This window comes from Pinus tabuliformis, chromosome 6 (genome assembly GCF_031772625.1).
Source record: "Pinus tabuliformis cultivar Carrire ecotype Pingquan chromosome 6, CPIR1, whole genome shotgun sequence".
Classification (NCBI taxonomy): Eukaryota; Viridiplantae; Streptophyta; class Pinopsida; order Pinales; family Pinaceae; genus Pinus; species Pinus tabuliformis.
The window spans coordinates 1809922106-1809947069 of NC_142292.1; the positions used below are offsets into that span (position 1 = coordinate 1809922106).

Genomic DNA, 24964 nt, shown 5'->3' on the forward strand with positions numbered 1-24964 from the left:
TGGCTTTTCCAAGTTGGGTTTGCCAGTAAAAACTTTGAGCTTTTTGATTGAATGATTTCATGTGTTTCTATTGTTAGTTTTCCTTCTGCGGAATTTAGTAGAAGAAATTTGTGTCTACTAATTTCAGTTTCAACTGTAAATTTCGAGTTATTTCTATATGGGTGATAGGTTTGTATAGAGTAGATTTGATGTTTCTTTGAGAGGTGGGATAGTGTTCATGTTTCCACCCACTAACACTTTAGTTGTGGCATGGGTTAGAAGGTATTGGGAACCTTCACCTTCAATCTACTTAATTCCATGGGAGTTGGTTTTTGGATTTTATCAATCAAAATGTTTCATTAAGGGGTTAATGTTAAGACAAACACCTTAATACTTAGTCATCATTAGTCTAAGAACACTTAGTATGACTTTCATCATGCCTATGTTCACCCGAATTAGTCACATATAAATGAAGGGAAAGTGTTGTGGAATCCTTGGAACTTGGTTAGGAGTTTTTGATGGACACGGCAAACATGGCACCCTTGGTATCCATTAGTCATGGATACTTAAGGATCATTGTTGCGGCACTCCTGAAATTTTGTGATGAAGTTCTTCGAGGGCATCCTGAAACTTGGCACCCCTTGGTATGAAAAATTAGAAAGGTAAATTGAATTTCAAGTTAATGGGCCAAAGAACTAAAGTTGAAGAATACAACTACAAACAAGTTGTGTAAAAATTCATTTGAAACTTAAAAGTAAAAAAATAGAAAATAAGGATTTTGGGATAGACTCAATTAAACTGAGAAAAACCAATGAAGTAACTTTAATGAAGTATTCTAGTTATCCTAAAACTTGTGGACATGGTATTAAATTTAGAAATAATGAGAATAAAATGTTGATTCAATTCTAACGATGAAATGAGGTGGTGTGCATGAAATAATAATAAAAAATAAAAATAAAAAATAACATAAAAATGATTATATTTATGAGAACCATATATGTGCAAGAAAATAGTAAAATAAAAGAGAAAGTAATAATAATAATTACAATATAATAATTGGATAATATTGAACGAGAAAAAATGATAACAAGGAAAACTCCTATAAAAGAAGACAAAACTATGAGATACTCATCTTACGAACCTTAATGTTGGATAGTTGTCCTCATGCTCGAATTCATTTGGGTGACTAAGTGAACCTTTGGTGTGAGTTTGGTCTATGTGGATTTTTAATTGAGCAAGAACCTCTTAGGCTTGAGAGCTCACTTGCATGCTACTAAAGTATTCATTTGACCTACAACCCCATTGCAACTGAGATTTCCACCAGGAATGAGAGAACCCAAGAAGTAGGTAAGGATATTTGCGAGTGAGATAAAAACGTTCGGATAAGGAGGAGAATTCTATCAAGTACAAGGACTCTAAGAGTTGGAAGCTTCAGGAATCATTATGAGGCATTGGATTTGCTTCTTTTAATTTTCAATTTACTTCTATGCTAAGTTTAATGTAATATATTTGATAACATGCATGGAGGAAGAGTTTTTGTATACCATTTAATTTTTAAATCAATAAAAGGAAACGTAGGTGTCAATTTAATTGAAAAGTTCTTTCGTTTTACTTTCACTCCAACATAATTGATTCAATGTTTTCTTCTGAGTATGTGGTTTCAAAATAAGATGTTATGTGATCATAATTCCAACTGAGTATGTGGTTTCAAAATAAGATGTTATGTGATCATAATTCCAATAATAAGATAATTTGGTATGACAGAAACATTATTATTTTATGACACTATTGTGAATAAACAAAATGTTGGGAACGGGTGTGACATTGTATAAGAGAACTTATACTCTTAGTAAATTGTATGTACAGTGGAAAGTCTGAAGGGATTAAAAGAACCCTAGTAATATTGATGTAAAAATGCTTAAGGGTACTTGCGTTGAAATTCTAAATAGATATCTCGATCTAGTAATAAAAATATTCAATAATTGGGATAATAAATAATTTTAAGCTAAGATTGGGAGAGTTGTCCTGCATATTCCTAGACTGAATTTCAAGATTATGTTGTACCAAATAATTAAATCTTAAACTCTATAAGTACTGTCAGATTTGTGTAATTTTCATGTTGGAAGAAAAAATGGAATAGTAATCTATGGAGTTAGGATCTTCTTATAGATGATGTGATGGAAATGTTTCCCACTTTCAAAGTATTATATGGAAGTGTTATAATATGTTATAAGACTTTCTAGAAAATTATTTTCTAGTGTTGGCTGAACCACTTAGTTAAAAGTAGATTGTCCATCGTTGATTAACTCTAACTGAATTAGTAATTTTTCAATATGGTTATAGAATCTCTACATTTCTTGATATATATGTTCTAATTCATTCTTTGTTCAACATTCAGATACGAATTATATTATAAGTCTATCCCACTTTATGATTGATTGTTCCCTTGGCTTATAGGTATCCTTGTGATTATAAGTCTATCTCACTTTGTGATTGATTGTTCCCTTGGCTTATAGGTATCCTTTTGATTATGTAGTTGATAATGAAGAAATAACATAATGAATAAATACGAAATCTTTACCATTATTTAATTAAATAAATGCAACCATTTTATTCATTTTTTATCTTATTTCTATATATGACTATACTTGTTACGAGGATATGGATTAATGGTGGGAAGTTTGGTGCTTACAAGTCATGTGGTGGTATCTGAAGGAAAATCACACAGCCATATCACAAAGCCATAACACCATATGTACAACAAATTAACTCACAAACAATAAAGTAGCAGAAAAGGCAGAGAGCCATCATGTGGTCTCTCATGTGCATGTAAATCTCTCTTTTATTCAAATAATTTAATAATACATTTAAATACATGAGTAAATAGTCTTAAGATAGCGCGTCTATCTTAGACTCACTTGGTTGAAACAATTTCTCAACTTACACACTAATTTAGGAGAGCAAGTTGGAGAGAATCTCTCATCCAAACTAGAATCATTGGTTTGAGGAATTCTCTTGATTTTATTTATTTAATTTAATAATTGGATTTATTATTGATTTTTAAGAGAGTTAGGCTAACATTTCCAACCTCAATGATAAATCCAAAATGAATAAGGAACCATCTTCCAAGTTCTCAAGTTGATTCTCAAAAAATATTTGCCTGAAAAACTGCCAAAGTTGGATGTTGGAAAAGACTCAAATCTGAAGAGAACATGAATCAGATGCATGTTTGATTCATCTCTGAATGTCACTTGAAAACTCCATCATGTGCCAAGCTGCAAAAGGATCCAACCCTCCTTTGCTTGAAAACAACATCCAGTGTCCACTGACACAATTTGATGAATGGCCACTGGCTTATTTGCTGATGATGATCGCCCACTGGCTAATGAAGATGCCCACTCACTGCTTCGCTAATGTTGTCGAGACTTTCAGTCTCACAACCACTTGTCAATTTCATTGACATTTCCCCCCCTTTGTTAGCTGAAAGGAGAGGCAATCTTCTCCAAATTATATCTGAACACTAAACTCCCCCCTTAAGGCGTAGGAGAGTTTCACTGTGGTACTTCTCCGTTGAACTGCACAAGAGTACCATCTTCATTTGACTGTTGGTTGCAATATGTGTGAGTGAAACTGATTGTAAAGCTTGTATAATCTTCTAGTTGTGGATGACCACTCCCAGGGATCAATCCATGAATAATTTATCTTCAATCTGGCTGACTCTTGTTGGTTGTGGCATTTCTCTGATGTATGATTGAAATTTCCACAATGGCTACAAGGATGGAGATCAAAACATTGATCTTCCAGATGACCTGTTCTTTGATAATGAGAACATTTCGATTTGTCTGCAACTTGAGTTTGCATGCATTTCTGTTTTTTTTCACTTTCAGTTTGTGTGCATTAATGTCTATCTGCAACTTCCTGAGAACTTGCCGAGGTGATTTGTTCAAGTAATCCAGCATTGACGAACTGAATGGACTTTGAATAATCAGGGATATGTAAGTTGTCGTTATCTTTGACATATCCTAAGCCACGTCGATTTTGATTACTTTGAATTTCTTCCCATGGATTGATGATTTCTTTGGAAGAAAGTTGAACTAGAACAACTTCAACACTTGAAGTTGGTTGGATGAATGAAGTTGAATGATCAGCTATATCTAGAAAAGACTTAGAAGCAACACGCTTCTCTTGCAACTCAATTCTCTGCAATTACGATTCTAGTTGAAGGAACTCAATCATTTCATGTGCATGTTGAATATGCACTTGAATGTCAACAAGAGTTGTTTTGTTGATGTTCACCATGTCGCCAGCTGATGATAAAATCAAATTGGTAAGAATTTGGGACAGTTGAATGTGTCTCGCCATGTAAACATGTTGGAAATCATGTTCGCTTGCTTTTAATACTTGGATTTTCAGAACTCACTTTCTTAATGTTTGGTTGATTGTTGCACACTCGCTTGAACTTGTTTCAACAATTGATTGTTTGAACTCACTCTTTCTTGCTTTCACGCTCACTTGATGATGATCACTTTGCTTGAATTCTTCACTGACACTTTGTGAATGCTTCAATCAACTTGACACTGGCTCGTTTGTTGTAGATGTCGTGCTTTGAACTTTCACACTTGATTTTGACTTGCTCGTTTGCTTTGTTTGAATGACACGCTCGCTTGCTTTGTTGTTTATTGCTCACTTGAAGAATAGATTACACTTTTTTGATGATGATTGCTTGTTATATGGCTTGCTTGAACTTGCTTTATTGATTACTAACACTTTGTGCTTTCTTGAATGTAATCACTGAATGTGCTGATTTAAAAAAGGAAGTGTGTCGATCACTATTGAAAATGCATCTAAGAGACAAATGACAAGTTCAATCTTGATGACTTAGTTGAAGACTTACTTGACTTAATGTATTCACCTTAACAATTCAAATTATGGTGTCGGTTACAACCGAGAATGCACCTTACAATCCAACTTGCAAATGATGATTTACAAGTTACAGTTTTGTATTGAGCTTAAAAAAATGGGGCAAGTGCAATTGCCAAAACATTGTTGTTGAATTGCTGCAAAAAAATTGTTGATGTAGATGACAACTTGATTGGATGTTGATGTAGAAATGTCATATTAGCATGAAATTCTTGATTTTTTAGCATCCTTAACTTGATTGCTTTGATTACATGATGTGAAATGTTGTTGCAGAAGATTGCTTTTATCAAGTTGATGATGCGACGCTTTGTGTTGATGAACTTAAGTGATTACAAGAGTGTTGATTTCAGGAGCTTGATCGAGAATTCTTATACTTAAGCGTTTCTTATGCCCATTTAGTTTGTGTAAAGAGATGACAAAGAAAGCATTTAATGAACGCGACAAAAACCATGCAAACACATTCAGAGTGTACCCATGATCCCCTTATTCAATTTTGGGTGGATTTAGGACACAATCATCACCAAAAAGATATGTTTTTATTTTAGTATGGGGGTACATCAATCTTCACCTTCACAACATCGTGAATGAAATTTCTCAAGCAAAAACTTTGATAACTTCTTGAAACAATTTGTCTTCAAAAAATGACTCACCTGCTTTCTTCAACAAAATATGAAAATGACCTCCTTAACAAATACACCTTATCACTCCATTACAAGGAAATAATCCCTTACTTTATAAAAAAATCTCACTTGTCTCTCCACATGAAAAAAAAATATTTTCACCTTATTACTCCACAAAATCACACTTTATACCCTTTTAGAATCCCATTAAAATTTTTTAGTGAAGTTCCTTTTAAAAGTGAATTAACTTTTATAAAGTCACTTTTTCAAGTGAACGAATCTCTTTAAAAGTCAAAACACTTTAAAAAATCAAAAGACACTTTAAATTATTCATAAAGTATACCTTTGCATTGGAGAAGACAAATTGAACATCTCCTCCAGCATTGTAAAAGTCTGAAAGATCTGTTCTTGAACTCCATCACTTGAAATGTTGATGTCCTGATACAGAAAACACAAGAGGATCATCCTCTGAGCTGGAATAAGAACCCCAATATATATATTCAAGGATTGATCTTTAAGCCAATTATACTTGACACCGTAGAAAACACTACAAAGTACCAACGTGACATTCTAAATTTCTCACCAGTTTGCTTCTTTCAAATATCAATAAGAGGGACTTCAAACTAAATACTTAGAAGAGCTTGGAAGTACTTTATAATGCACTGCATCTGAAGCACCATCATACTGTTATTAGGTAGTAACCACAGCCTTGTAATGTGCGCTTTCAAGTTCAACTGATCTATTTTTGTGATTTCTCTACCCTCTTAGAGCTTATACGTATGCTGGATTATAAAAAAAACTTAATTGATTCGTAATAGATTTTCTAGAAAAGAATTCTCTATCATTAAATTTATGGTTCGTCAACATTTCATTAAAAATATTTGGTACCACTATGTATGTCAAGAAATCGCCTTCAGGGCTGCATAGATTAATTTGAAGTGCAATTTTTTTTTTGGAGAAATCAAGCCTCCCAAATCTCTGCCTCGAAATCTGATAGACGGAGCACAATAAACATATGGAAAAACCGCGAAGAAAACCTTTATAAGCAAAAATCACTTCACGTTGATTCCCCAAGAAAAAAAGTCTTTGACACCAGACCTCTGATGTGCCACAGTCAATGGCTCAATGCCAAGACTTAAAATAGCAAAACCTATACTCGTAACACAAATCCAAGCTCCCACGCAGCACTGCAGGCCTAATGATTTGAACTCGATATTTTTAAAAATTGTTGAATTCCAGACTATGGAACATTAAGAGCGGTTCATTAAGAGAGTTCGAGACTGGAAATCCACACATAAATTGAGAATACATAGCAAAATCCACCTGAGATTCCCACACATGGTGCACATTCTTCGTTTCTCATCATTCTAGACTTCACACATCACAAACCCAACACATTACTAAAAAATACACAGCGATAAACTATAGTCTCCCTATGCGTTTGTCCCTCCTATGAGGGAGTTAGCTTAGATAGGCTCTGATACCACATGAAGGAAAATCACACAGGCATATCACAAATCCATAAAACCATATGTACAACAAATTAGCTCGCAAACAATAAACTGGTGGAAAAAGCAGAGAGCCATCATGTGGTCTCTCATGCTCATGTAAATCTCTCTTTTATTCCAATAATTTAATAATACATTTAAATACATGAGTAAGTGGTCTTAAGATAGTGCGTCTATCTTCAACTCACTTGGTTGAGACAATTTCTCAACTTACACACTAATGTAGGAGACCTAGTTGGAGAGAATCTCTCATCTAAACTAGAATCCTTGGTTTGAGGAATTCTCTTGATTTTATTTATTTAATTTAATAATTTGATTTATTATTGATTTTTAAGAGAGCGAGGCTAATAGTATCATTATATATGCTTGAGAGATGGTCAAGTACTATTTCTTCACTTGGAAAAAGATATGAATATCTTCTAAAATAAAATAATTTTGCCAAACAATACTTGGTTTAATTCAAATCTTAACAAATTTTAATTTTTCAGTGTAAGCTTATCAAAACCATTATAACATATTTTCAACATTGGGTTATATTAGATGATGACACACAAAACCAACACCAATAACTCTACAAAAGTAGTATGTATGATTTCAACTATTAGGGATCATTGTTCCCTAAATTCTAGATAGGGTATCCAAAAATCTACACTTACCTTACACATGTAAATGTAATAATTTTGATAAACATGTATTTATAACCAACCTCATTATCAAATTGTTGAACAATTTAGTTTGACTAGTTGATGTAATAGTGCTAATTAGCACTCAAAAGTATTCTCCAACTTAGTATGGAAGATATGTTGTAATGTCATGTCACCCTATCAAATTATATAAAAATAAAAATAAAATTTAAAAAGTAAATAAACAAAGGTGGTTTTCCTTGGGCTCCAACTCATGGTCTTTTCAATGATATTCTTATGTACAAAGATATATATACATTCTAGTAACATATATCCCTCTTAACTCTAAATCTACTAAGTACCAAGAGAAATAAAATCTCTTAAAGTAAAAACCTCTTTAAAAGTAAAAAATATTTCATTACTCTAATCACTTAATAAATCCATAATTAATAAAGTAAATACAAATTATAAATAAATAAAATATGAAAAAAACTATTTTAAAATCATAAATATGACTTACAATAATTGTGGTGCCAAACACTCACATCATTACTATCAATTTTATGCCACATACTCACACTATTATAACTGCTTGTTACAATAAGGAATTATATTCAAACGTATTTCATATATATTATGTACTATGTTGTAATAGATGTACAACTATATATATATATATATATATATATATATATATATTCATTCGTAAATTATGGTATTGGCATGATTATATATGAAGTGTGACATTCCAGAAATATAAATAAATAAACAAAGCCATCTGCAATAAATAGCTATTTGAAAGCTCACCATGATATGCATAGGGCTTAAATAGTGGTGTGGGATAAATAGAGTAAAATTAGAGAATAAATATACAATTTAGTAAACTCAACACTAATTAAAACAAGATGAATAGTAGCGTGGTTGCTAGTCCCTGCCTAAGGGAAAAAGAAATATAAATTCCCAATAGTGGTGGCCATTCAGACACCCAGTGACCATGTACCCACCTACCTGCATGCATTACACATGTTACTATGGATCCACCTACATGCATGCATTACGCATGCTAATGTACTTGCTTCAAAGGGAGATGCTTTAGCAGTTTTTGAAATTGAGTCTTGTTCAGGTAGATCTAGTTAGCTTGGGCTTCACCTGTGGCTCTATGGAACTCATAAAACTATGAAGAAAATAGCCATATAATTATAGTGGAGTAGTTGTTTCTATTATTTGGAGTGGCTACATCGAAATGCTTTGCAGAGGTGAGTAACGTGCAGGAAGTGTAAATGTTTTTTTTGGCCTAAGAAATATCATTGGAGCACAAACAGGGATCCCCAATCTAGGTGGAGTTGGCTGAAAAATGTAGTTTTGGCTTTTGATAACGACATCCCCTATTATTCAATTTCACACCAGCATACTCCATCAAATGGAAATACATTTGGATGATTCCAATACCATTGGTAGGGTTAGCAGTAAAGTCATTTAAACGATCTATAAGAAGTTGATCATCGAGTATTGTTTGTACTTGTAAAGTTGTTTCTTCTTCATTTTCCTTGCTTTGTTCAGTTGGTCTCCAAGAAAATGTTCGAGTGAGCAAAATCAAGCCAAAGAAGGGCTTCATGGATTGGTTTTTGTTCAAGAGTCAGGGAGATGTGAAGGATGGTCAGGTAAAACATGGAAAAAATATTCTTGTTTTATGCCTAACATCTCTCAACAAGCCAGATATTTCAACGTTAATTGTGGGATGCAATGGGATCGATTGCAGTGGTTGTGAATTGGGTTACATTTCCCTTTTTTGTTCTTGCTTTCAAGTGTTATTGCATGTTTTTAGCAACCTCCACACCAACTTTGAAAATATGCCATATTTTGGGCACTTATGCATATAGTTTTGGCAGAAACATGCCTCTCATTAGACCAACAAAGATGTATTTTCTGGTTGTTGTTGTGGCAAGTTGCATGGAGTATACATGAGAACAACATAGATGTATTTTTTGGATGTTGTTGTGGCAAGCTTGTGTGGAGTATACATGAGACCAGCACATATGTATTGTTTTGAGCTTTTTGTGGAAAGCTTCTTTGCCACGTGGCCTTTCAATGATGTGGACTTGAGGCGGAGAGAAGTAGAATTCTTCATAAGATGCAGTAAGCATGAAAATTTCAGCTTTCAGAGTAGTTTGTGAGATCCGTTTACCCTTTTTTGGCCATGGCAGTTCACCCAGCCATGGAGCTTTGACCCATTTTCTAGTTGCAGCCAGGGATTTGGCTTGGAAAAACAAGAGAAGGGCCTTCTAGGCTTCCTCTATTTTCTTGTCTTTTCCAGCCCAGGGCATAAGAGCACACTATTGAAACTCTCTGTTGAAACAGAATGACAGATTCCAGGGTTTTGCCACATCCATTTTATTCAATAGATTCAAATTTAGAATCATGTCATCCTTGCTTTGCCTTTTCACACAATCTTCATTTTCTGCTGTTGTTCAGCTAGCTTCGTTGGTTGGTTTCTTTTTATCTACATATTAATAAGAGCAAAGAGTGAGGAAGTTTACCTTGTTTCCTACCATGATGGAAGAAGCTACTCGGTTCCCGGAGGCGACTTTGACAGGCATCATATTGTAGGAACAATCGTCTCTCATCATACAGGCACTCATGTTTTTTCTTCTCATATATATTTTCAGCGTTCATTCAAATAAATTTGACATGCAATTTCTACTTTTATTATATACATTTTCTGTTTGCATTCAAATAAATTCGACAGGCTTTCTGCTATTTAAATAATGATATACCATAACAAAGAAAGAAGGGAAAAATTGAATTCAGCTTCGAATCTCAGGCATGCAGTTATTTATTACTCTAAGATTTTGATCTAGATGCTTTGTTTACGTCAATGTAGAAATTAATTTAAATTTGAATGATAAATTTGCATTTTAAAGAAATGGCTCTGAATGCTTTTCTTGTGTTTTTATAGATTTCTTCATTTAGATTACAATGAAATGACTCTGAATACGTTTCTATCTGTATTTATTGATTTCTTGACTTGCATTTAAAGAATGAATGATAAATTTTCTTTTTTTCTAGAGATGGAAGAAGTTGCTCGGTTCTGGCAGACAATTGACAAGCATCTAGTTTAGCCTTGCACTTGACAAAAATCATTGAAGAGACTGTGTGAAAGAAAAATACCTCACAGGAAATCTTCACCTCACAAGAAATCCTTGAAGAGGTTAGACGTTTCAGCATACTTTCCAAAAATATGTGGGCGTCCCTATTGTCGCATTCTCTATGAAGGACAAACGATTTGAACTCAGTCTGAGTAGAGGGAGGACTTCAACAGAACTCAGGCCGAGCAAAGGGAGGACTTTAGCGGAACTCAGGTTTGAGGACTTCAACAGTACTTAGGCTGAGCAGTCTATCGTTATTCATTTCCCGTCTCCACCGAAAAACATGTAGTAATAGGTGGCAAAATGGGGCAAGCAACATGAGCAATCTATCATTATTCATTTCTTTTCTCCATGGAAGAAACATGCAATAATGTGTGGCAAAAGGGGACAAGAAACATGCATTAACGGGTGGCAATAGGGGACCTTTCATGTTAGTGTTCTAGGTTGCAAGACATAGAGAGCTAGCATTTCTTACTAGCTAGACTAATGCTAGCATTAGTCTAAACTAATTCCAAATAGTTCTGAAATATGAACGACCACCAATTCAAGATATTATATGCTTATAGCCTGTCTGCCTGGGGATGCCTGGGGAAGAGGCCAAATAAGATTATGAAAAAATAAGAACATAGTTTTCAAACCGCATAACGTGGACCGAAGTAAAAACGGTGTAAATAATAACCAAAATTAATGTTATATCCGTCGATCCTGATTACTATAATCCATGATGGAAAAATTAAGAGAAATGAGTGAAAAGAAAAGTTGTATTAAATGAAAATGATAGACCAGTTAAGTATAATCATTATTATGGATATGTAAAGAGAGTTCTAAATTTTCTACCTCCAAATTTTTAGTACATCACACCCACAATATTCTCATGTATTTTACCGTTGTAAAAATCACACTGAAATATATTCTAATCACTCAAGATACATGTAGTTAATTACTATAGCATAAACATAAATTTTCTCATAGTAAAAAAATATTTTTAAAATAATTATAGAGGTAATATCTTATATGGATTTAGAATGTAATTTTTATTGATTAAAACTTGTTGCAGTAGTAGTATATATTCTAATATTCTAATTATAATGGGTTATTCAAAAGCTAATTTACAACCTTATAATTTATTATATTATGAATCTGATAGGAGTGAATAAATTAAAATGGTATATTTTGCTATTATATTAATTATTAATAAATATGATAGTTATAATTTTTAATAAAAATGTCTAATAAGTTTTCATATAATAAATATATAGTTTTAATTAAAAATAATATACATTTTATTGATAATGGTATAATTTAGTTGGAAAAATACATAATAAGAAATTTTAATATATCTAAATGATCTGAAATTCAATCCTCAAACATGTCTCACCCATAAAACTACTTCTCTTTTTTTTTTTTTTAAATAAAATTAACTCTACATATAGAAATTTATAAAATAAATACGCACGGCCATTATACATCGATTTACTTGAACATGAAATCGGATAGGCTTTCTTTACTGATATTAGATTGCTCTCTATAAGTTTGAAATGTAAAATGTCGTAGAATTGAAAAGTAAAATGTGGTAGAATTATGTAAGGTTAAAGTGATTATATGATTTAGATTAAAACTTATTATAAGATCAAGAAATGTGGTTTATGTGCACAGAAATTATATAGTTATCATATCATTGTTGAATGTTGAATTACATTTTAGTGTTCGTTATCTACATTTCATATTATATTCATTTAATATGAATTACTATATTAATATGGTTATCTATAAAATTATTTATTATAATATTAATTATTAGAATAATGTAAATTAAGTTACAAATTGATGTATTGGCGGAAAGATAGGAAAAAGAATTTTTAAATGGTAATGTAAATTACACTGCCTTGTTACCTATAAAATAAAACTAAAATTAAAAATAAGGGTGATTGGTGCATAGCAGCATAGTTTCTACTTTTTTTTTTTGGGGGGGGGGGGGGTTTGTCGTTTGCGTAGAAGTATCTATGCACTATTCATAATGGAAGATTCTTTAGCACCTCAACACTCTAAAAAATGAAATCTAAACATTAAGAAATGTGCACTTTGCAATTTTTATAGCATTTGTCCTGAATCATTGAAGATATAGAGAATTAAGAAGTTCAATGAATTGGAGGTGAGCCAAACACTCAAAAATATTATATATGAAGCAAGTGCATACTGAGAAATTTAAGTCACACAAAATTAATACATTAATTTCACTCTAAGTTGTGGAGGAAGCTTTCATTTTGCGTGGTTCAAAGTTGTGGAGGAGGTTTTCATTGTGGAGAAAGCATAGGTGAAGAGAAAGCTTTCATTTTGTGGAGTGCGGAGAGGTGGAGGAAGGTTTCAATGTGTGGAGTGCATAGTTGTTGAGGAGATTTTCATTGCGTGGAGTACAAAACAGCCATAAGGAAAGCTTCCTCCATACCTCCACAATCCACACAATAAAATTAACTAAATTAAAAATAAAATATCTTTGAAACTTTGAAAAATTAAAACATATAACTACAAAGTTTCAATAATCAAAATAATAAAAGTTATCATACATTACTTCTTTTCATTGCATCTTTTATTGACTATTGCAGTAATGTACAATGATAGATATTGACTACACTCTAAAGGACTCCACACCCAATATTAAAAATTTAATTATTCCTTAGCACTACCATTAACATATATTCAATGCTTAATAGAATTTATTATTAGGCATTATATAATCATTAATGGTTGCAAAAAAATCAAGTATGACAGTTTTTTTTGAATCAACACTGTTGGGCCTCAAAATAGTCCCTATTTTCACTCCATTTTTCACCAATATCTTCACATTTTACCTTCATGTCACCTCCATTCCACCTCCACATCATTCCATTTACCTCATTATTGGGTTATAACTATGCTTTTCCAAAGTTTATTAATTCTTAACATTTTAAAGTGAATTTATGGCTAAACTTTAGAAAATAATATGCTTATACTTATACCTAACAATTAGAATGAGTTTGTTGACATGTGTAGGTACAAAGGAAGTTTCCAGGGCATCTTTATGTAGCCTTGAATGATCAAATTCGAATTTGATAAGATAAGCCTCATGGAAAAGATCATGATCTCATGGAGAAAATCATGGACCTCATGGAGGATAGGATTATGTGTCTAGATGGTTGAGAAATGTATGGAACTAAAAGAGAGATTAGTGGATCATCATTATGAGTTTGTTATCTCATCTCATTGTATAAATAGGAGTACCTCCTCCATTCCAAGGGGAGGACTCTTAGAGCATGTATCCAAACTTATGATGGAATAGAATAAAGCTTCATTTTACATATATTTCCATTATGTAGTTTTAGATTTAATTTTCCTTAATGTAGTATATGGAATCATTTGTCTTGTTCTTAAGAGAATTGAGCTCACTCTAAAAGGATGAGAGAAACATTTTATTTCATATTAGATCTTATTTCATTTAATTGCTTAGAAGTTTGATGTTTGAGGATTTGTTTGTGATTGATGAATGAGTTTTAAATTAGAATCTTATCAGCACATGAGAGAACAACCAAGGGTCTAAGTTAGGCTCTCTCTCTATTTGATTTGCATGATAATTGAAATTCATTCTTTTGTTTTTATGTTTCAAGTATCATATGAGGAGATAACCAAGAGTCTAAGTTAGGCTCTCTCTCCATTGATTTATATGGTAATTGAAATTCATTCTTTTGTGCTTTTATATTTCAAGTCATTTCATTTCTTATGCTTATGAATGACTCTTAGTTTAGTTTGGATTAGTACACGAGAAGACAATCAAGAGACTAAGTTAGTCTCTCTCTCTACTTGAATATGAACAATAATTAAGTTCATTCTCTTGTCTTCATTCCAAGTTTTTAGTTTTATGTAATCAATGATTTCTCTATGATATTGTAGGGAAGGACAACCAGGACTTCCTTAGTTAGGAGCCTCTTCCCTTGCATATTATATTGAATCGTAAATAATTTAGCTAGACATAGAGTTAGTTGCCTACTCCTGCATATATTTTGCTGGAATCATCACAAGCTTACAAGTTTCCCTGGTTGATAATTTAATGCAGCAATTTAAGCCCAATAAATTGCCCAACATTTTGGCGCCGTTGTCGGGGATGGTGCTAAGGGATTAGGCATTAGGAATTTAATTCAGTAGTAGTATTTTTCAATAATTTGTGAAACCTGGTGACAGCAGGATCTTCACAAAGGAGTTTATGTTTGAGTTTTCTTATGTTTTAATGTTTAGCTAGTTTTAAATTCCGTCTTTTCAAAAAAACCCCCCTGCATAAATAAACACAAATCAATCGATTAGTATGCTCTCTTCCTACGCTTCGTGCGATCAGGAAGATCAGAAAATCTATTGATTTCGTTCGAATAAAAATACTCTTGCTGGAGAACTAATTTGCAAAAAGACAATAAAGAATTTTGTGAATAAAAAAAACATCTTTAAATTTTTTAGATGAAATTTAGTTTTTTTTAGTTTTAGATTTAAAAAAATAAAAAAATTTAGTTTTTAATTTTAGATTTAAAAAAAAAAAAAAATAAAAAAAATAAAAAAAATTCCACAAAATAATAATAATATATGTATCATATACACATATTATTATTATTAAAAAATAAATAAAAAAACACTAACCATTTCTTTTGTTTTTTAGATATTTAACAAACTAACCATTTTTTTGTTTTTTTTCTTTTTAGATATTAAAAAAAAAACCAAATTAACCATTTTCTTTCTTTTTTAGATATTTAAAAAAAACTAACTATTTTTTGTTATTTTAGATATTTTAAAAAATTGCAAAAAAAAAAAAAAAAAAAAAAAAAAAAAAAAAAAAAAATTGGGTTTATTTTTAATAAAAATTCAAAAATATGATAACATAACACTTTCTGCTTATTCTTGTTTACTCGTTCGCCTGCCCCTCGCCTGGCAAAGGAGTAAGCGGTGGAAATGAAGGCATTGACTGCAAGCTATACTTTCTGCCACTTCTAATGCGAGGAGATGATATTGGTCGCCTGTTCATCATCTCTTTTGGACAATAATTATGTGGTGGGGAAATCACGGTGATATGTGTCGAGAGTTCGATCCCGCTCCAGCCAAAACTTGACCGATTTCTGGGATCCAAACCTCGAGGATTTGCATAATTGAATCATATGCCGCCTATCAAATCATCCATGAGAACAAAAGATAACCGAGTCCATGCAGGGCAATCCTGTATTTCAACAATCCTTCCAACAAAAATATGCCTGAGAGCGTCTGTGGACTTGTGGTAGATGGTTTTCACCAGAGTATTCCTGAGCTCCAGCAATCCTCGCACAGCGGAGGTCGAAAGATCACATCTCGAAGCTCCAGAGAGCGCAATCGACCAAAGGGAAAAAGCGAGAGTGGCGTGGGATCCTTAAGAGACGTCAACAGACGGAGAACCCGTCGGAGCTGCTCAAGCGTCCGATGGTCCCCCAAATCCGCAATGTAAGCGCGCAGGAACTTCAGATCCTTCAAGCTCGAAATCTCCGCCTCTGCTTCCTCCAAGACAAGACTCTGTGAGGAGGAAGCACAACAGCTGAGCTTAGCAGATCCGCTAAGGCCCGGCGGCCTCACCCCCGATGGGCTCTCGTACAAGGAGAACTTTACCATTCGCTGCTATGAAGTCGGAGTTAACCGCAGTGCCACCATTGAGGCCATCGCTAATCTGCTCCAGGAAGTTGCATGCAACCATGCCCAGAGTGTGGGGTTCTCCACCGATGGATTCGCCACCACGCCTACCATGAGAAAGCATCACCTCATTTCTTATGCTTATTTATTTATTTGTCAAAATTGCTAGGAAGATGGTTTTCAAGGGCGAAGTAGAGTATGATGAAGGTCCGCCCGACAACTTTGATCCTAAAAACCCTTATGCAGATCCAGTGGCATTTCTGGAGTACAGGGAATACCTTGTGCTAGTGAACTGGATAGGCATCGAGACAGCCAAGATTCTGAGTGAAAGGGTGAAGTGTTACAGGAAAGAGGGCGTCAACCATCTCCAGAAATGCAGAGAGATTGTTCGGCAATACCTCGATTCCACCAGGGGCATTGGTTGGGGCAAGGATGCTCGCCCTCCCTATGCTCATAATCCATTACCAAGTTAATTCTTTCCCTTACAAAGAACGATGAAGCCGCAGAAGTAGCCGAGGGAAAAATGCCAACGAAGATGGAAAAATCTCAGCAGAAGATACTGGAGTACATTGAATATGCTTAAGAACAGATATTCAGTTGAAGCGCAGGGTTTTAAGGGGAAGATTAGATTTGAATAAGGTTTGTTGGTTTTTATTTAATTAGATTTTTTTACAACTAAAAAAAATCTAAAAAAAATCAACATTGTTTTGTTTTTAATTTGTTATTTCCATAAAAATAACAAATAATGAGTGTGTTGATAAAATAAAAAATAACGATTTGTAATTAGGTTTTTTTTACAACTAAAAAAATATAAAAAAATCCACATAAATAATAAATTAAAAACAATGGTTTTTAATTTGTTATTTAAATAAAAATAAAAAATTTTGTGTGTTGTTTTTAATTTGTTATTTGAATAAAAATAAAAAAATATTTTGTAGTGTTGTTTTCTTATTTAAATAAAAAAAAAAATATTTTGTGTAATATTTTGGATAATAAAAAAATCAAAACAACACAAAATAATTTTTATTTTTATTTAAAATAAAAAAGATTTCCTTATTTTATTTTTATTTTTAATTAAAAAAAAACTAACTTCAATTTAGTTATAGTATATTTTTAGAATTTTTCTTTATTAGGTTTTAATAAATAAAATTTTGTTGATTTTAAAAAAAAATTCAACTTAAATAATAAATTAAAAATTTATGTTTTTAATTTATTGTTTAAAGAAAAATCTAAAAAATAAATAAAATCAACATATAACAAAATTATGTTTTCATTAAAAAGGATAAAAAATAAAAAAAGTTCACAAAATTCACACAACTTTGCAAATAAAAAATAGGATACTTGGAAACACATTTCGAAAATCGATTGGAGGATTCTCAAGACGATAATTATTTCTGATAGCTTTTAGTTGGCATCACATCTTTCTGTTGTATGCTTTATGATGCACTAATATGCAGAACAGAACAGATATTTCTCATGTCAATCTTTTTGCCAAACACATTTCAGAAGTTATCTGACAGGGAGTATTATTTTTCATGGTTGTTTTTACAAATGGATTGAAATTGATATCATGAATTGAGTTACTTTCAACACTTTGATTTTTCTTAAATCTGTTTTATTTGGTATGAAATTTTTGCGTAAGAATCATGAAGGAAATGCGCAATTCTTCTTGAACAAACTTATGTTTTCTTTCTGCCAAGTTTTTTTCACAGGTTACAGGATAACAAAGTGATCATTACGGAGATTACATTGTGATGACAATTAGTCTTCCAAAGACTAAATTCATGAAAATTTTGAAGACAAATCCAACTCCACAACCACTACCTTCCACCTCCCTTTCTGAAAAAGATTTTGAATTCCACCAATCGTACATCCATAAGGCGTGACACTTCCATATCCATTTTTCACAGCAAGAGTTCTTATTTCATACACCATGCATTTCCTTACATCCATTCCTTACAAGCATATTGTCATTTCCCATGTCATTACCATTCCCCTTCATTTCCGCCAATAAAACCTTGCTTGAGTCATAGTCCTAGAGTCTAAGTATCATTGAACAAACACCTAGAGGCTTGCATGCCTTAATGGCAAGTACTCTTGCCAATGAACAATGGGAGTACATTAATATCCCTTGTTTGTTGGATCTTGTAGGTGACTCGACCACGACAAATTTATTCGTACCTACAAAGATGTGTTAGGCATCCTGACTCCCATTGGAATCAATGGTGGGAGTTCTTGTGTTGGCTAGGGGCATTCATTAACGGCCACTAAGCCAACAATTTCTTGCTATGTTTGACATCGACACATTTAATCACATAGTAAGATTTGTGCCATCGAGCATTGAAGACTTGAAGACCCATATTTTGTAGCAGATGAAGCCAATTTCCTTTCATCAGTTTGTCATCACTTGAGGACAAGTCAATCAATAAGGCTGGGAGGGAAATATCACTTATATATTTTATACCTTCCAAGCCTTATAGATTTTCAGCCATATTTAGCAGACTCATCGGATTCATCATCCAGCAGCAGATACGACTTTCATCCATGTTCAGCAGACTCCTTAGATTCATCCTCTAGTAGCAAAGGATCCAGCAGCTGATACGACAATATAGCTCCATCTTTCATCCACAATTTGAAGAAAAAGCTTCAGAGCAGAATTGTGGCAGCTGGACATGCATGATTCATCCACCATTTTCCCAACCAAGTAAAGAAGACTACAAACAACAGTTTTTGTAGCCACATGTGCACAACTCTCATCCATTTTTGGAAGGGTAAGTTAAGGTATGATATTTTCTAACTTTTAACCATTAAATTCCTTGAAAAGTTAGAATAATAATTTTTGGAAAACTTCACTTCCTTTCCCCTTTCTTTCCCCATTTCAAATAACTATCCAAACCATCTGTTTAAGGGGAAAGATACATTTACATACATGCTTTGTCACATTCATATTCACATTCTAAACCCCACTTACCTTCAAAATATATTCACTATTACATGAGCATACAAATGGCTTTGACAAAAGTATTTAAAAGATAATTGGATGCCAATACAATCATGGTTGTTACACAAGAACCAACCATGATGGATTCCTACAAAAATACTCTGCAACAAAAATCACATTATCAATATGCAAAGATCATACATTGAATGCAACAAAAAAAAAATATGGTTGAAACACAAGAACCAACCAAGTTGTAATTCATCAAAATAATGCTTTGCAAAAGTTATGTAAATGATATCATGCAGAGTTTAAGCCAAAGCTCAAGTACCAAAAAGTAATGTAATAGATTGCATGAGGACATGCAATACATTCAGTTTGGGGCAGATGTTGGGCCTCAAAATAGTCCCTATTTTCACTCCATTTTTCACCAATATCTTCACATTTTACCTTCATGTCACCTCCATTCCACCTCCACATCATTCCATTTACCTCATTATTGGGTTATAACTATGCTTTTCCAAAGTTTATTAATTCTTAACATTTTTAAGTGAATTTATGGCTAAACTTTAGAAAATAATATGCTTATACTTATACCTAACAATTAGAATGAGTTTGTTGACATGTGTAGGTACAAAGGAAGCTTCCATGACATCTTTATGTAGCCTTGAATGATCAAATTCGAATTTGATAAGATAAGCCTCATGGAAAAGATCATGATCTCATGGAGAAAATCATGGACCTCATGGAGGAAATCATGGAGGATAGGGTTATGTGTCTAGATGGTTGAGAAATGTATGGAACTAAAAGAGAGATTAGTGGATCATCATTATGAGTTTGTTATCTCATCTCATTGTATAAATAGGAGTACCTCCTCCATTCCAAGGGGAGGACTCTTAGAGCATGTATCCAAACTTATGATGGAATAGAATAAAGCTTCATTTTACATATATTTCCATTATGTAGTTTTAGATTTAATTTTCCTTAATGTAGTATATGGAATAATTTGTCTTGTTCTTAAGAGAATTGAGCTCACTCTAAAAGGATGAGAGAAACATTTTATTTCATATTAGATCTTATTTCATTTAATTGCTTAGAAGTTTGATGTTTGAGGATTTGTTTGTGATTGATGAATGAGTTTTAAATTAGAATCTTATCAGCACATGAGAGAACAACCAAGGGTCTAAGTTAGGCTCTCTCTCTATTTGATTTGCATGATAATTGAAATTCATTCTTTTGTTTTTATGTTTCAAGTATCATATGAGGAGATAACCAAGAGTCTAAGTTAGGCTCTCTCTCCATTTATTTATATGGTAATTGAAATTCATTCTTTTGTGCTTTTATATTTCAAGTCATTTCATTTTTTATGCTTATGAATGACTCTTAGTTTAGTTTGGATTAGTACACGAGAGGACAATCAAGAGACTAAGTTAGTCTCTCTCTCTACTTGAATTTGAACAATAATTAAGTTCATTCTCTTGTCTTCATTTCAAGTTTTTAGTTTTATGTAATCAATGATTTCTCTATGATACTGTAGGGAAGGACAACCAGGACCTCCTTAGTTAGGAGCCTCTTCCCTTGCATATTATATTGAATCGTAAATAATTTAGCTAGACATAGAGTTAGTTGCCTACTCCTGCATATATTTTTCTGGCATCATCACAAGCTTACGAGTTTCCCTGGTTGATAATTTAATGCAGCAATTTAAGCCCAATAAATTGCCCAACAAGCACATTGATGGAGTTCTTAATAACATTTACTACTTGTAGACAAACTAGGAAGATGCATAGGGATGTCTAACTAGTATCTATTTTTGCGGATTGAAACAATGTGTATACCGAAGTGCATAAGCCATGGAATATGGGGCCTTTGAGGTGCACTCTTTTGCATATCTTTTTAATGTTATTCGTCCGCGCTAATGATAAATCTAAGTCTATTAATGTGTGTGAGGAAGAAGTGTTGTGTGGAGAACCCGTATGTGGAGAAAGGTACAAAGACTATGTTCAGAAATGTTTTGTACCTCCACATACATTCTGAAACAATACATATTAATAAATTAATTAGTATTTTTTGCTTATTAAATTTCTGGGCATGAAATGTTTGGGTTGTCTATATCAGGTGATAAAAAAGGTTGGGTGATTAATGTAAAAGGCTTGGTTTCTTAATTTCTTAAAACCAATAATAATTACACAATGCTTTATAGTAAACGATACAAATTATTGAAGTGATCAATTTATTATGATTCGATTTTCTCAGTAAACAATAAAAAGACTCAAGAAATGTATCTCAAATGACATAAAAGGTAAATCTTGAGATATGTACACTTTGTAATTATTATAGGGGTTGTCCCTAATCACTCAAGATATAGAGAAATAAGTAGCTAAATTTAATGGAGGTGAGGTAAATAATATGTAATATTACACAAGAAGTACATACCAAAATATTTAAGTCACACAAAATTAATATATCAATTTCACTCTTAGGTGCAAAGCAATATTTGATTGTGTGGAGTGTGGAGGTGTAGAGGACACTTTCAATGTGTGGAGTGCAGACGAAGAACAATCAAATCTTCCTCCATATCTCCGCACTCGAAAAAATAAATTAACTCAATCAAAAATAAGAAATTTAAATGTACAAAATATTTAGAACTTTAAAAAGTTAAAAAGTTAAAACATGTAACTATAAAATTCTATAATAAAAATAATAGAAGTTTTTATAAATGATAGGTAAATTCATTGGACCTTTTATTAAATAGTGTGGGAACATGTAGTGATAGATACTGACTGCGGTGCATAAGACTCTGCAACCAATATAAAAAATGTAATTGCCGCTTAGTGGTAGTATTAACATCTATTTAGTCCTTAATAACATTTATTATAAGGAATTGTATAATCATTACTAGTTGTAAACATATCCAGTTCGAATTTATTCAAATTAGCATATTGTTCGAGTGCTTAATATCATTTACTTCTTATAGACAAATTAATAAGATTCACATGGCATCACAACTAGTATCCTTTGTAGCATTATTCAAATGATGTGTATAGGAAGGTGAAAAAGTAGTGAAATAGTGGGTCTTTCGATCACACTGCTCTTCCGAAAATCCTTTCAATGGTGTTCATCCACACTAATGATAAAATCTAAGTCTATTAATGTATGTGAGGAAGAAGTGTTGTGCATGAGAATGAGTATGTGAAGAAAGGAACAAAAACTTTATTCGGAAATGTTTTGTACCTTTCATACATTTCTCCACAGTACAAATTAATTACTTAATTATCATTTTTGGCTTATTAAAGTTTGGGACATGAAAATTTTGTGTTACATGTATATCAAGTGTGAGATAAAGGCGAGATATTATCATATAAGGGTTGGTTTCTTGATTTTTTGTGACAATTAATCATTACACAATGCTTTAATGTAAGTGCTACTAAAAAATGAGACAATCAACTTATTACGAGGTGATTCACTCAATAAACACTAAAAAGAATCAAGAAATGTATGTCATATAACATGAAAATTAACGACTTGCAATGTGAAAAGTAATGACATATCGTGAGAAAAACAAATGTGGAAATATGCTTATGTTGCCAAAATAAGTGACAGATGGCACTATAGCGCACTAGCCAAATGAGACTTAGTTATTCATTTTCGACATGAATTCATAGTATACCATTTACAGCTAGTAGAGAGTGTGGTGTAATAAAATTCGTGAGATGATCAATTGTATGTCATTTAACCGAAGAATTAGTGCAAGTGTTTATCTGATTAACACGTCACTGTGATAAGGGATAAATGAAAGCACGTTATCCTTATTGTTTGCACATGTCAAGAGCTAAAATCCCTCACCATATACTATTAAAATCAAGGATCACCAAGAAAAATAAATTGTTTTCATTCCACAACAAAAAAATATTGTTAATCCTTGCACTCAAAGAATTAGTCCATGTATTTTAACTAAATATTATATCACAAAATCTTTGTAATGAAAAAAAGTTTCCTACAAATTGTTGAAATAATTTAGTACCAAAGTGTGTGAGAAGGAACAACTATGCAGGGTGTTCATATATGGAAATATTGTCTTGATGAAATGTTTATGAAGGTACGGGAACCTGTAGTGACAGTTGTTGACTTTGGTGCATAAAACTTCACCTTCAACATTAAATAATTTATTTTTACTCATACTATTAACATCTATTCAGTGAATCAAGTGCTTAATAGGATTTATCTTGATGCATTGTCTAATAATTATTGGTTGTAAACGCATCAAGAAGAATGTATCCATCGATATTATAAAATAGTCTTTTTAGAATTTCTTCAATGGATTGACACAGAATCAACACATTGTTCGAGTGCTTAATAGAGTTTATTGCTTGTAAACAAGTTAAGAAGATACATAGGCCTCTCGAACAAGTATCCATCATAGAAGATTGAAATGATGTGCATAACCCATCAAAAAACTTATTCCACACATTATCATGTTCGGTGGAAATGTTTCGGAGAAATGTTACATAAATTAAATCAATCTCCCATGACACTGATTGGTGAATATAAAAATAATTAATCAAGAATTAATTTTATGATTAACAAAAAAATCATTGTCATTAAATGTAAGTTTGTTCGATATTTATTTGGTTAATCGACTTGTAATTAGAACACTGTTCAAATTCTTAATAACATATTAAGCTACCTTATTAGTAAACATAAGAATTTATTTAGTGAATTGATGCAAAATCAAGACATCTCTCCAATACTTAATACCATTTACTCTAATGCATTGTGTAATGATTACTATTTGTAAAAAATCAAGAAGTTTCTATCAATCGATATTATAAAATAGTATTTTTTGCATTTATTCAATGAATCGATGCATAATCAGGAGATTGTTCTAGTCGTAAGAAAATACATGGCTCCGCAGCTAGTAATCATGCTAGAAAATTAGAAGGACATGTGAAAAAGTTATATGTGTCAGAGAACCCTTGTTCCCTCATTTCCACACCTCTGCATATGTTACCCCTCTACACATATCAACTTATTGTAGCATAAATTAGCGATACTAAAATCTTAATTGAGGCTTAATCTTATGATTAATAGATATCTTTTTGAATCTTAATGTAAATTACTATCAAAATCGTATGTGTTTGTGCCAGAGTAGAAATCATCATATATTTTGAGATTAAGTGAATGAAATCATATTGAAGTTTGCTAGTGGTTCTTGTTTGTTCCTGCTACAGATTTGTCACATTGTTATGTTGTTTAAACTAATAACAAATTGTATCCTCTTCCTGTTTTCTAAAACTTGTCCAGATTAAAATGAATGAGGGAAGACATGCCAAATAAATAAGGACCCCTTGTTCGAAATATGTAAGTGTTGAAGAAAATTATAGACTTATAATTTGACAAACATAAATTATCCACAAGGGGTAATCATAACCCTATGTGTTGCAATGAAAAATATATGCAGGTTGACACTTTCAGTGTATGAAAGCCACACACAATCCTAAATCCTTCTTCTCTCTATCAGCACTTAGTAGCAAAGGCTATGGAGTATATAATTCATCTCTCT

The 24964-nt window shown here is 32.4% G+C and overlaps 1 pseudogene; it reads left to right on the top strand.

The window, feature by feature from the left end:
- The first annotated feature begins 16633 nt into the window (after positions 1 to 16633).
- Positions 16634 to 16940, top strand: LOC149266257 (NADH dehydrogenase [ubiquinone] 1 beta subcomplex subunit 10-B pseudogene; annotated as a pseudogene).
- The last annotated feature ends 8024 nt before the right edge of the window (positions 16941 to 24964 follow it).